This window comes from Scyliorhinus canicula, chromosome 3, assembly GCF_902713615.1.
Source record: "Scyliorhinus canicula chromosome 3, sScyCan1.1, whole genome shotgun sequence".
NCBI lineage: Eukaryota > Metazoa > Chordata > Chondrichthyes > Carcharhiniformes > Scyliorhinidae > Scyliorhinus > Scyliorhinus canicula.
In genome coordinates this window covers 192,696,576-192,710,790 of record NC_052148.1, presented here as the reverse complement: position 1 = coordinate 192,710,790, position 14,215 = coordinate 192,696,576, and the positions used below count along the sequence as shown (strand labels likewise).

Here is a 14,215-nt window from a genome sequence, read left to right as displayed (position 1 = left end):
ACACACATCCATTCCCCCAATGCCGACCCTGCCCCCTGCATCTCCAGCGCGGGAGAAAAGCCCGCGCCCCCATCCTAAGCCCCGCCCCCCGACATAAAACACGGGAAGACAGGCACATGACCCAACAGGGCCGCGAACCCCACCCAAACCCGCAACCAGTGAAATAATAAAAATCCCAACATGATATGATAAAGCACCCAAGTAAACAGATAATAGTCCCGAAAAGCAGACAAGAAAAAACAGAACAGCAAAATAACATCGTCCAATACAACCAAAAAGAAAAAAGCGAAAGGATATCAAGGAGGACAAAGCCTCCGGGCTGTGTACAATGTTCCCCAGCCCCCAGTCTTCAGTTCAAGTCCAGCTTCTCTGCCTGGACAAAAGTCCAGGCCTCCTCCGGGGAGTCAAAGTAAAGTTGGCAGTCTTTATAGGAGACCCACAGGCGTGCCGGCTGCAACAGGCCAAACTTGACCCCCTTCTTGTGGAGCACTGCCTTCGCCCGGTTAAACCCAGCCCTTCTCTTCGCCACCTCCGCATTCCAGTCCTGGTAGATCCTGATCTCCGTATTCTCCCACTTGCTACTCCTCTCCCTCTTCGCCCAACTAAGCACACACTCACAGTCGACCAAGCGTTGAAAGCGGACCAGCACCGTCATGGGCAGCTCGTTCGGTCCTGGGCTTCCGCAGCATCACCCGATGGGCACCCTCCAGCTCCAGGGGTCCCCGGAACGACCCCGCGCCCATCAGCGAGTTCAGCATCAGGACCACATAGGCCCCCAAATCCGAGCCTTCCAGCCCCTCCGGGAGGTCCAAAATCCGCAGATTCTTCCGGCGGGAGCGATTCTCCATCTCCTCCATCCTTGCCAACCATTTCTTTGAAGCGCTTCGTGCGACTCCACCTTCACCGCCAGGCCCAGGAGTTCATCCTTGTTCTCCGAAGCCTTCTGCTGCAGCTCCCGAATCTCCGCAGCCTGAGCCGTCTGAGTCGCCCCGAGCTTGTCGAGAGATGCCCTCAACGGCTCCAGGATCTCAGGCTTTAGTTCCTGGAAGGAGCGCAGCAGCAGCTCCTGCTGCTCCCTCGCCCACTGCTGCCACGCTGCCGGTTCCCCGCCCGCTGCCATCTTGTCCTTTCTGCCTCGCACCTTCTTCTGCTGCAAAGTTGATTTTCTGGTCGCTCCACTTCTAGTCCAGCCCATCCACTGGCCGCCAAGCACAGAGGCTGCGTTCCCACCCGGGGAAAAGTCAAAACAGCGCCGTTGCGGGCCCTTAAAAGAGTCCCGAAAGTCCAAAAATAGCAGGAGCCACCGAACGTGCGGCTTAGCACTGCATCACCGCAACCGGAAGTCTATCCCTACCACAGAAAACCTAACCAACCTGAACCCATTACCTCATTCAACAAAACAGAAACCATTCCCACCCCAAGCATCTAGCCGCAGCTCCCACCCTCACTTTGCTTCTGTTAACTAGCTAGTCAGCAGAGAAAAAAAACAGAAAAAAAGGGGGAAAAGGGAGAGGAGAAAGAAAAAAGAGAAAGAGGGAGAGAAGAGAAAAAAGAGAAAAAAAGAGAGAAAAAAAGAGAGAAAAAAAGAGAGAAAAAAAGAGAGAAAAAAAGAGAGAAAAAAAGAAGAGAAAAAAAGAAGAGAAAAAAAGGAGAGAAAAAGAGAGAGAAAAAAAGAGAGAGAAAAAAAGAGAGAGAAAAAAAGAGAGAGAAAAAAAGAGAGGAAAAGAGAGAGAAAAAAGGAGAAGAAAAAAGAAAAGAGAGAAATGAGAAAGAGAAAGAGAGAAAGAGAGAGGAGAAAGAGAGAGAGGAGAAAGAGAGAGGGGAGAAAGAGAGAGGGGAGAAAGAGAGAGGAGAGAAAGAGAGAGGAGAGAAAGAGAGAGAGAGAAAAGAGATAAAGGAAAATCCAACTGGAAAGAGAGAGTCAGGCACCCACTTACCTCAGTCCCTCATTCGAACCAAAAGTACATATTAGGCAAAAATAAATGAAGACTCCATACCACTCACTGACCAATCAAACTGCTCCATACTATCATATGCTAGAAGAAGAAAACGGAACCCCAAATAGAAGCAGTGACAGGAACTATAAACATGTGAAATTCAAAAAACTCCAAAATTTCCCATAACCATAATCAAATCTCTCAAAGTCTGCTTCTCCCGACAAAGTCATTTGCCGCCTCTGGCATATTAAAGTAATGGTCCTTGTTTTTAAAATGTGACCCACAATCGAGCCGAGTACACCATTCCGAATCGCACCTTATTTTTGTAAAGCACCACCTTTGGTCTTGTTCAACCCAGCTTGTCAGTTTGCCAGTTCAACCCCGACGTCCTAGGTGAATTTGAATACGGTGCCCTTCCCAATAGCTTTCCCTTGTGGCATTCGCCCATTTCTACATCCACTCTTTATCGAGAATCAATGAAGGTGGACTATGACCGCCCACGGTGGATCCCTGGATTTTTGTTTCTGTTGTAGTGACCGGTGGGCCTGGTCCACCTCGAGAGGGTTAGCAAAGACCTCCTCCCACACAACTTCCCGAGCATCTTCACCACAAATTTTATGGCACTCGTGCCTTTGATAGCCTGGCAACAACAATTTGTCAGCTCAACCTATTCACTTGGTCTTCAACCTTGGCTCTTTAAACCTTTTGGTTCTCCTCCATCAACAAAACCTCAGCCTCCAGGAGGCAATCCAGTCACTATGATCTAAGACCGCCTCCTCCCTCTCATGGATCTTTGTGCTTTGTGCCTCCATCCGCTGTTCTTCCCTCTCCAAGGTTAACCGAAGGGGGCTCACCGCTTCCTTGATGGTTCTGGAAAGATCTTCCACCATCAATTGCCTTTATTTATCGAACTCCTCCACAAAGAATTCCATCAATTTCTCCGTTGGCTCCAGGGAAGGCGTGGTGATCCAGAGAGCTCTGCCATGTTTTCTTTTCCTCAACACTAGGTACTGCTGAATCTGGTGCGGAGCTTTTATTAGTCTTCTGCCTGGTTTTACCCTCTGCAGACACCCATATCGGAAGAGAGACTGGCAAGTTAAAATTGGCTTCCTTTTTTAAAAATTCCACCCGGAAATCGGGTGACAGAGATCAAAAGTGCATTGGTGAACGGAAACCACCTTGTACGCGACAGCTCACCACATCATCGCGACCCGAAGTCATTTAACCATTTCAATTAAATATCTCAAGTAATCTAATTTGCTTCTTCTTCTAAATATAGGGTCTTAGCCTATTCTTAGGATATCCCAAAACCTTTATATCTGATGGATTACTTTTGCACCATTGTCATGTAGGCAAACATAATAGTAATTTGTGTACTGTTCTCACAAACAGCAAAATGATTGGCCAGATAAATTTTTTGTGCAGATGCTGGTTTGAAGGAGGAATGTTGGTCAGGGTACTGCTCTTGAAGTAGTGTCATAGGTACTTTAACGTGCACCTGAATAAGCAAAAGAAGTTCAGTTCAATATCTGATCCAAAAGACAACACCTGTTGCAGGGGCATATCTATTTAAAAGCAGTGTTGTATCAAAATTCATCTAGGTCTAGGAATGTCGTACTATGCCACCGTGTCTGATTGTAGATACACCTACCTGCCATCATACAAAGCTGGCATTCCAGTTGAACATTAAACATTAAAGATGCCTGGACGCAAATAAAAGTGGCCAATTCTATGTACCTTGAATTGGTGCTTTCAGAGTGTAAGTGAGAGACTATTTTGAAAATTGTGTTTTGGCAGTATAGATCTCATGGATGCTGCAATGTTAATATTCTACCTTAGTGCTATGTGCAGATCTTTGCCATGCAGTAACAGTGAAGACATTATATATCTGAAGTTAAGTGAGCATTAATCAAAAGTCAAATATTTCACAGCACAATCCTGTTAAGCAAAATAGATCACCACAATAGCAATATTTGTTCAAAAGGAATCAACTGCACCAGACTCCACTCGTTAGCTCACAGCAAACACCATATACTCAAAATTTTAGGCTGCCAAATTGTAAGTAGTGGAGTGCCAAAGGGATCATTGCTGGAGTCTCAACTAACTACAGTCCACATTAATGACATGGATGAAGGGACCAACTGTTTTTTAGTCAAATTTGCCAACGATACAAAGGTTAAGTAAAGAAGCAAGTTGAGGATACAAAGAATCTGCAAAGGGATATAGATAGGTTAAGTGTATGGACAGAGTAATTGGCAGATGGATTATATGTGGGGGAATGTGAGGCTGTTGTACTTTGGTAGGAAGAATAGAAAGGCAGCATTTTATTTAAATGGAGACAGATTGCAGAATGCTGTGATACAGAGGGATCTGGATGTCCTTGGACATGAAGCACAAAAGTTTAACTTGTAGATGCAGCAAGAAAGACAACTGGAATGTTGGCTTTTTTTGTATGGGGTAGAGAATATAAAACTGTTGCCACATGTGTAGGATGTCGGTGAGATTATATCTAGTAATGTGCACAATTTTGGTCTCCTTTAGGAGAGGCATATTTGGCATTGGAAGCAGCTCAGAGAAGGTTTATTATGCTGATTTTTGGGGTGAAGAGGTGATTTTATGAGGAAATGTTGAGCAGGTCGGGCCAATAATCATTGGAGTTTAGAAGAATAAGCAGTGATCTTATTGAAACATAAAAATTGTGGACTTGATAGGGTAGATGTTGAGCGGTGTTTCCTCTTGTTGGAAACTAGGGTAACACAGCTTTAAAATAAGGGGTCTCCCATTTAAGACTGAGTTGAGGGATGATTTCTTCTCTTTTGGGTTGTTTGTCTTTAGCCTCTCCCACAGAGAGCACTGGTGCCTGGGTCATTGACTATATTCAAGGCTTAGTTGACAATTTTTTGATCTAAGGGAGTCAATGGTTAAGAAGGGCAAGCAGGAAAGTGGAGTGGAGACCAAATCAGATCAGCCATGATCTTATTCAATGGCAGAGCAGGGTCAGTTGGCCAAATGGCCTAGTTTTGCTCACATTCCTTAGGATTTTATTCTTACGATCTTATGACCAAGGCCAGGTATCCGTACTCTCAGTTAAAACAGGGAAGACACCAAGGTTCTCCGCATATCTTTGGACTGTGGGAGGAAACCAGAGGACCTGGGTTTCATCCGGGTGCTCCGGTTTCCCCCCACAGTCCAAAGATGTGCAGGTTAGGTGGATTGGCCGTGCTAAATTACCCTTAGGGTCCAGATTGCCCTTAGTGTTAGGTTGTGTTACTTGGTTATGGGGACAGGGTGGAGGTATGGGCTTGGGTAGGATGCTCTTTCCAAGAGCCGGTGCAGACACGATGGGCTGAATGGCCTCCTTCTGCACTGTAAATTCTATGAAATCTATGAAACCCACGCAGGCACAGGGAGAGCGTGCAAACTCCCTTAGATAGTTACCCAAGGTTGGGATTGCACCTGGGATCCTTGGTGCTGTGATACCGCAGTGCTAACTACTGTACTACAGTGCCATTCCAGGCCTTATTCAAAATTACGGTATACAGATTCTGACTGCTAAATGGAAGAGTCTATATGTTTAATTCCAGCTCATCAGTATGCACCTCTCCAGTCTACCCTCTCAAATAACCTGAACCCAGGCAATCAATAACCCTCCAATTCCATGGCAACTACCAAATGAATAGGTCAATGAAGGACACATACACAATAGAGCACGAGATGGAAATCTATATAAGTTGTGCATTTGGAACATTTTTTCATCCGGTATAATTTTATAAACAAAAAGCAAGGCTGTTCTGACAACTCTCTTGAAAGAGTTGCACACAATAATGAAAAATAAGATCAAGCCAACCATGTTGAAAATGATTTTGGATTCCCAAAATAAAAACAAAATACAGAATCCCTATATATCCAGAAAGCAATTTCAGAACATCTTTTTAAATCATTTTTTTATATATCGCCCAATCAGGGACAAAAGACTTGCAATTGCCATAACTAAAAGATATCCTAACTATTTGCAATAACACATTAAAGGGTTAAATGTCTCGAATACTATTTTATGAATTAAGTCTTTTATTGGTGATGATCACGATGTAGTATTTTAGGACTGAATAATGGCAGTAGCCGGGAGTGTTCATAACTAACCATGCACACAGTTGCAGTCTGAGGTTGTGCCAAGTAGTACAATCATTTGTCCACTTATCATAAAAATTACAAACATAGGTTAGCATTAGGTAATAAATGCTGACTTATTTTTAGTTAGCAACTGTTGAATTTTATCTTGATTCTTAATCTTTTCATGCATACATTTCCAAGCAAATCGATAACAAATAGCTCATCAGTCATCAATAAAAGTCAGTGCCACTATGGCACAGGGTCCATTCAGCCCATCGAGTCCATGCAATGTGATCTTTGCTCTCCTCTCTCCTCCATCGTGGCTCAACTGGTCAGGCAAGCGTAAAGCGAGCTACAAAGGCTTTTGGGTGAGTTCTACTCTATCCTAGTTAGCTGATCGATCTAATCTTTGGCTCAGTAACCTTGGGTTACTGAAAAGAAAATCAACCACACTCACTCTTGACAGCTAGCCATTTACACCTACTGAAGCCTGTGCAACTTGTACTAATTGAGGACAAAATCGGGCTCAGCTTTAGAGCTTATGTAGCTAAATAGGGTGCAGTCACTTATTACCCAGGTAAAAATACAAACAATCACTTGTTTTTTAAAAATGATTTTTATTCAAAATTTTTGTCAAAAACAATTTTTGCAGAACCGTGCACAACCATTAACATAACAAAATGAAATAAAATGGACATTGCCTTAGCAAAACTCTGCCAGAATCCCTTAAGAGCCAGGTATGCCCAGAACATATGGACATGGTCCACACACCTCGCACATTTATCCTCAACCCCAAAGAGCTTGCTCATCCTGGTTGCCGTCATGTGTACCCGGTGGACCACCTTGAACTGGATTAAGCTAAGTCAGGCACATGATGAGGAGGAATTGACCCTGTTTAGGGCATCTGCCCGCATCTAGCTCCCCGCCTAGCTCCTCCTCCCATTTGGCGTTAAGTTCCTCCACTGGGGCTTCCTCCGCCTCCTGAAGTTTCTGGTAGATGTCCGACACCTTCCCCTCCCCTACCCAGGTGCCGGAGACCACCCTATCCTGTATCCTGCGTGAGGGTAGCAACGGAAATGACACCACCTGTTTTTTCAGAAAGGCGCTTACCTGAAGGTATCTGAAAGCGTTTCTAGGGGGTAAACTGAATTTCTCCTCCAGCGCTTTCAGGCTGGGAAAGGTCCCGTCAATGAACAGGTCTCCCATCCTTTTAATGCCTGCCCTATGCTAGCTTTGAAAGCCTCCGTCTATCTTGCCCGGGATAAATCTGTGATTGTTGCGTATCATGGTCCAAACCGAGGCTCGCTCCACCCCCCTGTGCCTTCTCTCCTGACCCCGGATCTTTAATGCCGCCACCACCACCGGACTGGAGGAGTAGCGGGCCGGCGAGAACAGCAGAGGTGCCGTTGCAAGTGCCCCTAGGCTGGTACCTTTGCATGAGGCCGCCTCTAACTGCTCCCACGCCGACCCCAATACCCATTTCCTAATCATGGCTATGTTAGCCACCCAACAGTAGTTGCAAAGGTTCGGCAGCTTCAGCCCACCCCCTCCCCGACTGCGCTCTAGATAGTCTCTTTACTCGCGGGATCTTGATTGCCCATATGAATCCCGAGATGATCTTGTTCACCCGCTTAAAGAAGGACTTAGGGATGAAGATGGGAAGGCACTCAAAGACGAACAGGAATCTGGGGAGAACCGTCATCATAACGGTCTGCACCCTCCCCGCTAAAGATAGCGGGAGCATGTCCCACCTTTTGAAGTCCCCCTCCACCTGCTCTACCAGCCGAAATAGATTAAGCTTGTGGAGAGCATCCCACTCTCAAGCCACCTGTATCCGTAGGTACCGGAAGCTCTTCTCGACGATCTTCAGCGGAAGCTCTCCCAGTCTCTTTTCCTGCCCCTTGGCTTGGATCACAAACATCTCGCTTTTCTTCTTGTTTAGCTTGTACCCCAAGAAATTGCCAAAGTCCCTCAGAATCTGCATGACCTCCCCCATCCCCTCTAGTGGGTCCGACATGTACAGGAGCAGGTCATCCGTGTAAAGCGAGACCCGATGCTCTTCCCCCTCCCCGAACCAGCCCCCGCCAGTTCCTTGAGGTCCGTAGCGCTATAGCCAGTGGCTCTCTCGCAAGGGCGAATAATAACGGGGAGAAGGGGCACCCCTGCCTCGTCCCCCGGTGGAGCCTAAAGTATTCCGACCTCACCCTGTTCGAGCACACACTTGCCATGGGGGCCTGGTAGAGTAGCTGGACCCTGTCTATGAACCCCTCACTGAACCAGAACCTTCTTAGCAACTCCCACAAGTACTCCCATTCCACCCGGTCAAAGGCTTTCTCTGCGTCCATCGCCATCACTACTTCTGTCTCCCCTCCCTCTGAGGGCATCATGATGATGTTTAGGAGCCTCCGTACATTAGAGTTCAATTGCCTGCCCTTGACGAAGCCTGTCTAACCCCCCCCCCAATCACCCCAGGGACACAGTCTTCAATTCTAGTAGCCAGGATCTTGGCCAGCAGTTTGGCATCTACGTTCAGGAGCGATTTCAGTCTATAAGATCCACACTGTGGCGGGTCTTTCTCTCGTCTGAGGATGAGTGAAATCGAAGCCCGTGACATTTTTGGGGGGAGGGTCCCCTCTCTTTGGCCTCATTAAAGGTCCTTAGTAGGAGTGGGCACAGCAGTTCCGAAAATTTCTTCTAGAATTCTACAGGGTAGCCATCCGGCCCCGGGGCCTTGCATGTTCCCTAGCCTCTTTACCATCTCCTCCAGCTCTATTGGGGCCCCCAGTCCCTCCACCAGATCCTCTTCCACCTTTGGAAACCTCAGTTGGGCCATGAATTGCTTCATCCCCTCCCCTCCCAGCGGGGGCTCTGACTCCTACAATTTACCGTAAAACACCCATAAGACTTTGTTCGCTCCCTCTGGGTCTATGACCGTGTTGCCATCCTTATCCAGAATTTCCCCAATTTCCTTGGCTGCCTCCCTCTTGCAAAGTTGGTGCGCCAGCATTCTACTCGCTTTCTCCCTGTACTCAGAGACAGCCCATTTGGCCTTCCTGAGCTGCGCTACCGCCGTCCCCATGGTCAGCAGGTCGAATTCTGCCTGCAGCCTCCGGCGCTCTTTCAGTAGACCCGTCATGGGGGTCTCCGGGTAACTCCTGTCTACTCTGAGTATCTCCTCGACTAGCCTCTCTCTGCTCTTTCTTTCTTCTCTCTATGGGATCTGATCGAGATCAACACCCCTCTGATAACTGCCTTCAGGGCCTCTCACACCGTGGACGCCGCTACCTCCCCGTATCATTAATTTCCAGGTAGTTTTTAATGTGCCTCCTCATCCACCCACAAACCTCATCATCTGCCAGCAGCCCCACATCTGTCCCCCATAGTGGGGGCTGACCTCTCTCCACCCCAAGACGCAAATCCACCCAGTGTGGAGCATGAGCAGAGACTGCAATACCCGAATATTCTGACCCCTCCACCATAGGGATTAGCGCCCTGCTCATCACAAAGAAATCTATACAGGAGTAAACCTTATGGACATGGGAAAAGAAAGAAAACTCCTTCGCCCTCGGTTGGGCGAATCGCCATGGGTCTAGCCCCCCCCCCCCCCCCACCCGACTCTCCGTCTGTTCCCCATGTTGGCTCCTTTTCTGTCAGCAAAGCAACATCTCATCCCCCCCCCTCCCTCCCTTAGCAGCCCCATGATCCAAACCCCCAAGTCAAGCACCTGCTTGATACTGGCTCTTCCCCCATTACGCTCCCGTGAGTCAGCTGACCCATGCTGACCCTGGCCGCTCCCGCCTGTCTCCGATTATTCAGATGCCTCGTTTTTTGGGCCCCTCCCTCACTGTGGAAAGCCCAGCTTATCTGCTTCAACGGCCCCCAAAGAACATATCCCGCCCCCTCGCCCCACAAAAGGGCAGCACGGTAGCATTGTGGATAGCACAGTCGCTTCACAGCTCCAGGGTCCCAGGTTCGATTCCGGCTTGGGTCACTGTCTGTGCGGAATCTGCACATCCTCCCCGTGTGTGCGTGGGTTTCCTCCGGGTGCTCCGGTTTCCTCCCACAGTCCAAAGATGTGCAAGTTAGGTGGATTGGACATGATAAATTGCCCTCAGTGTCCAAAATTGCCCTTAGTGTTGGGTGGGGTTACTGGGTTATGGGGACAGGGTGGAGGTGTTGACCTTGGGTAGGGTGCTCTTTCCAGGAGCCGGTGCAGACTCGATGGGCCGAATGGCCTCCTTCTGTACTGTAAATTCTATGAAACTATGAAACAAACTACAAACTCCAGGCACAAACCCGACCCCACAAAAAAATAAAAATAAAAATGGCTCCGGCTGCCAGGAGCGCAGCGCTACATGTAGGGCCCCTCTCCTCCCTCTGCAGCCGAGCTCTGCAAAAGCTGAAAACATGGCTGAAGACACAGGGAACAAACAAAAATAAGAGGGAAAAACAATGTTGCTCCCTCCGGCTACTCTGCAATTAGCATCCCCACCAGAGTAACGTCTCAGTGTGGCTGTCCTTTAGGTTGAGTCCAACTTTTCTTGCTTGATAAAGTTCCACGCCTCGTCTGGTGTATCAAAGTAATGGTGGTGATCTTGATACGTGACCCACAGCCGCGCCGATGCAACAGCCTGAACTTCACCCCTTTGCTGTGGAGGGCCGCCTTAGCCCGGTTGAATTCAGCGCGCCTCTTGGCCAGTTCTGCTCCAAGGTCCTGGTAGATGCGGATGACGCTGTTCTCCCACCTGGTGCTCCGCTCCTTTTTAGCTCATCCCAGGACTCGTTCCTTATCCGAGAAGCGGTGGAACTGTACCACCATGGCCCTCGGCAGGTCATTCGTTTTGGGCCTCCTTGCAATGACTCTGTGGGCCCCATCCAGTTCCAGAGGCTCCTGACCCCATCAGTGTCCCCCGTAACGTGGTCACAAATGCGCTCGTGTCCGACCCCTCTGCACCCTCAGGTAGGCCCAGAACGCGCAGGTTTTGCCTCCTCGACCTGTTTTCAAGGTCTTCCAGCCTCTCCTGCCACCTTTTATGAAGGGCACCTCCACCCTGACGGCCAGACCCAGTATCAAGAGCCAGTATCTCGTCCTCATTATCAAAGATTTTTTTCTCAATCTCCTTGATCGCTTTCTCCTGCATTTTCTGGGTCTCAACCATTTTCTCCATTGAGGCCTTCATTGGGGCTAGCTAAGCAACTTCTAAGGAACTCCTGCTGTTCCCGCGACCACTGGGCCCACGCTGTCTGAGCCGAGCCGGCCGTCATTTTCTGTTCCCGTGCCCGTTCTTGCCGCTTCTCGTTGCTCGTTTGTTTGGCCGTCCTACTCCTGGTCCCCTCCATAAACTACTGTGGGGAGCCTTCTAGCACCGTTTGCCTGCCGATTTGTGCCGAAAAGGAGCTGTCAAAGCTCCTTGAAAGGGCACGTTGGTCCGTTAGCTGCGGGAAGTGCAGAAAACATGACCTACCCGCACATGGCCACCACCAGAAGTCAAAATAATCACTTGGTTGAGATACTAAATGAAAGCCTGTTCTGCAGAAGCCGACAATTTCAAAACATAAAACCTTAATTAATATATAATATAAAATAACATATTGGGGAGTGATTTTAAAGCTGTAAATCTAAATTTATTGTTGAAACCACTTGTTACTTCAGTAAGTATGTGCTTATGTTAAATATACAAACTGTGAAAAATCAATGTAAATGAGGAATAATTAATGACATTATGAATGCAATTCCTCAGCAGAATTCCATATGCATAGTTTGCAGTTATCTACAAAAACAGCTAGTTTAACTGCACCAAATATGATTCTAAATGATTTTCTTTCATTGTTTGGTAAACCTGGAGCCAATGTCAGCATAATCACCAACACATATAAAGAAATAGTAAGAAGTCTTACAACACCAGGTTAAAGTTCAACAGGTTTGTTTCAAATCACGAGCTTTCGGAGCGCAGCTCCTTCCTCAAGTGAATAAAGAAACAGGATGAGACAAACAGAATAAAGAACAGCTGACTGAGACACAAAACAAAATACTACCAAGAGTCAGCAGGTCTACCCAGAGTCTTGTGGAGAGGGAACCCAAGTTAACCTTTTCAGAACATTATTCCGCTACATATGCTGCCAAACCTGCTTACTATTTCTAATATTTTGTTTTTGATTTTGGATTTCCCCATTTGCAATATTTGCTCGTGTGAACTATTTTCAACTAACAATCACTACTACTCAACAGTTGAAACTATTCCATCTTTCAGTGGTTTGTTTTGCTCTCTCCACAATTTATTCCCCAATGTTATCCCATTTCATTTTCCCCTCTTCTACGCTGAAGACAAGAACTCATACTGTGATAATATCCTGGCAGCTTACAGATACCTCAACTGTCTGACGATTGCTCACCCAGAGTGTGTCAGGAAAGATTTGGCCTCAAAGCCATAATAGCCATTTTGAACTTCTCCATTCACAAGCACGTTTGGGGGCACTAATCAAGAGCACCAACACAGATTGATATTATCCGGAATGCAGGAGCATCAAAACCACTCGAAAGATCTTCAATGTCCTGCCAAAGTCAGCCCAGACATGCATTAGACTTAGAACCTTCCTCATCCACATGACTCATCAACACACATGACCACCGTAAATTTATGCAAGAGTTCTCCCAATCTCATCGTGTAACAAGATGTTTCTACAAATATTATCAACTGTGAAACATCATAATGGTGGTTTATTGGCAAAACACACAAAAAGGACAGTGCAAATTGCAGATTAGAAGAACATCAAGTGGAAATTCATGGAATGTATCTTTCCACTGAGCCTTCAGGGGAGCTCAATCTGGATATGGTCTCCATTTAAATTGAAGAACACAGCCACCACGGTGGATCACTATGGTCGCTGTTTTCCATAGATGTCAACAATGGCCACGTGTACTAATAGTTTTTTTGTCAAACTTCTAACTCAAAGAGACCAACTGTCGCAACTGTCCAACCACACTTAACACAACTCTCAATGACACACTCGTGAGACTTAACCAGCTCTTATTCCGATTATGTGCATGTAAAATATTCGGCGCCATTCAATCTTTTTATAAGCACATGCATAAGTTATAAATAACAACACACAAATTGCAATAATCAAGCTAAAGTAACTACTCAAAACCAATAGGAATTAAAATTGTGTAGATGCATAGCGGGCCAAATATCACATAACCCTTGGCCGTAGTTATGACCAGCCCCTCCAACAAAAAATAATTGGCACCAGTTTAACAAATCTTTTCATATTAGATTTTGCATAAACAATTGGAAATTGATTTTTGTTCGTTACAATTCTCGGTGTGTGTTTTGCCATCTGTGGTGTAATGGTGGTGTTGACCTTTAATACAGTCAGTAACCAGAACAGTAAAAGAAATCTTCGGGCAGATGTCATCCACAAGGCACGTTTACAACGCACGCCTATTGCCGCGCCTGTAGTCACAATTACACCAATTAAAATAATAGTTTGTCAAATCAAGCAGCAGAAACGAGATTATTTGCTGCAAACTAAAACACGTTTGTCGCTACTACCGTGCTCGATTGCCGGAGCACTCGATTTCCTAGCGGGACACACTGTACAATGTGGTTTCGGTAGATCCGGTTAAAAAAAACTAAATATCACACCCAGGGGTCAAATCAAGAACCTTTTGCTGGATTGCATTTGTGGGACTGAGAGAATGGGGAAACAAACGTGTGTAGATTTGGAAGAGTTTGCATTCTGCAAGAGACTCGGTGCCAGAATAAAATGTAAAATAAAAACAAAGATGTCGGTGCAGGGACACGGCTGTAAACCCTGAACTTCAGGTGTCCGGGCGCGGCTTTGACAAGGCACTTCGCTGGACGTGAAACCGACTGGAGTGAGAGGGGTGAGCCCCCTCGGGAGAACAGATCTTGGGGGCAGCCCTGACCTGAGCCCCCTCAGGAGGACAGATCCTGGGAGTAGCCCTGACCTGAGCCCCCTCAGGAGGACAGATCCTGGGGGCAGCCCTGACCTGAGCCCCCTCAGGAGGACAGATCCTGGGGGCAACCCTGACCTGAGCCTCCTCGGGGGGACAGATTCTGGGGGCAGCCCTGACCTGAGCCCCCTCAGGAGGACAGATCCTGGGGGCAGCCCTGACCTGAGCCCACTCAGGAGGACAGATCCTG

The 14,215-nt window shown here is 47.1% G+C and overlaps 1 protein-coding gene across 5 annotated transcripts in view; it reads right to left on the bottom strand.

Moving 5' to 3' along the window:
• znf827 (zinc finger protein 827) overlaps positions 1–14,215 on the bottom strand; it is a 197,865-nt gene that overhangs the window by 182,393 nt on the left and 1,257 nt on the right. The gene's annotated exons all lie outside the window — the stretch shown is intronic.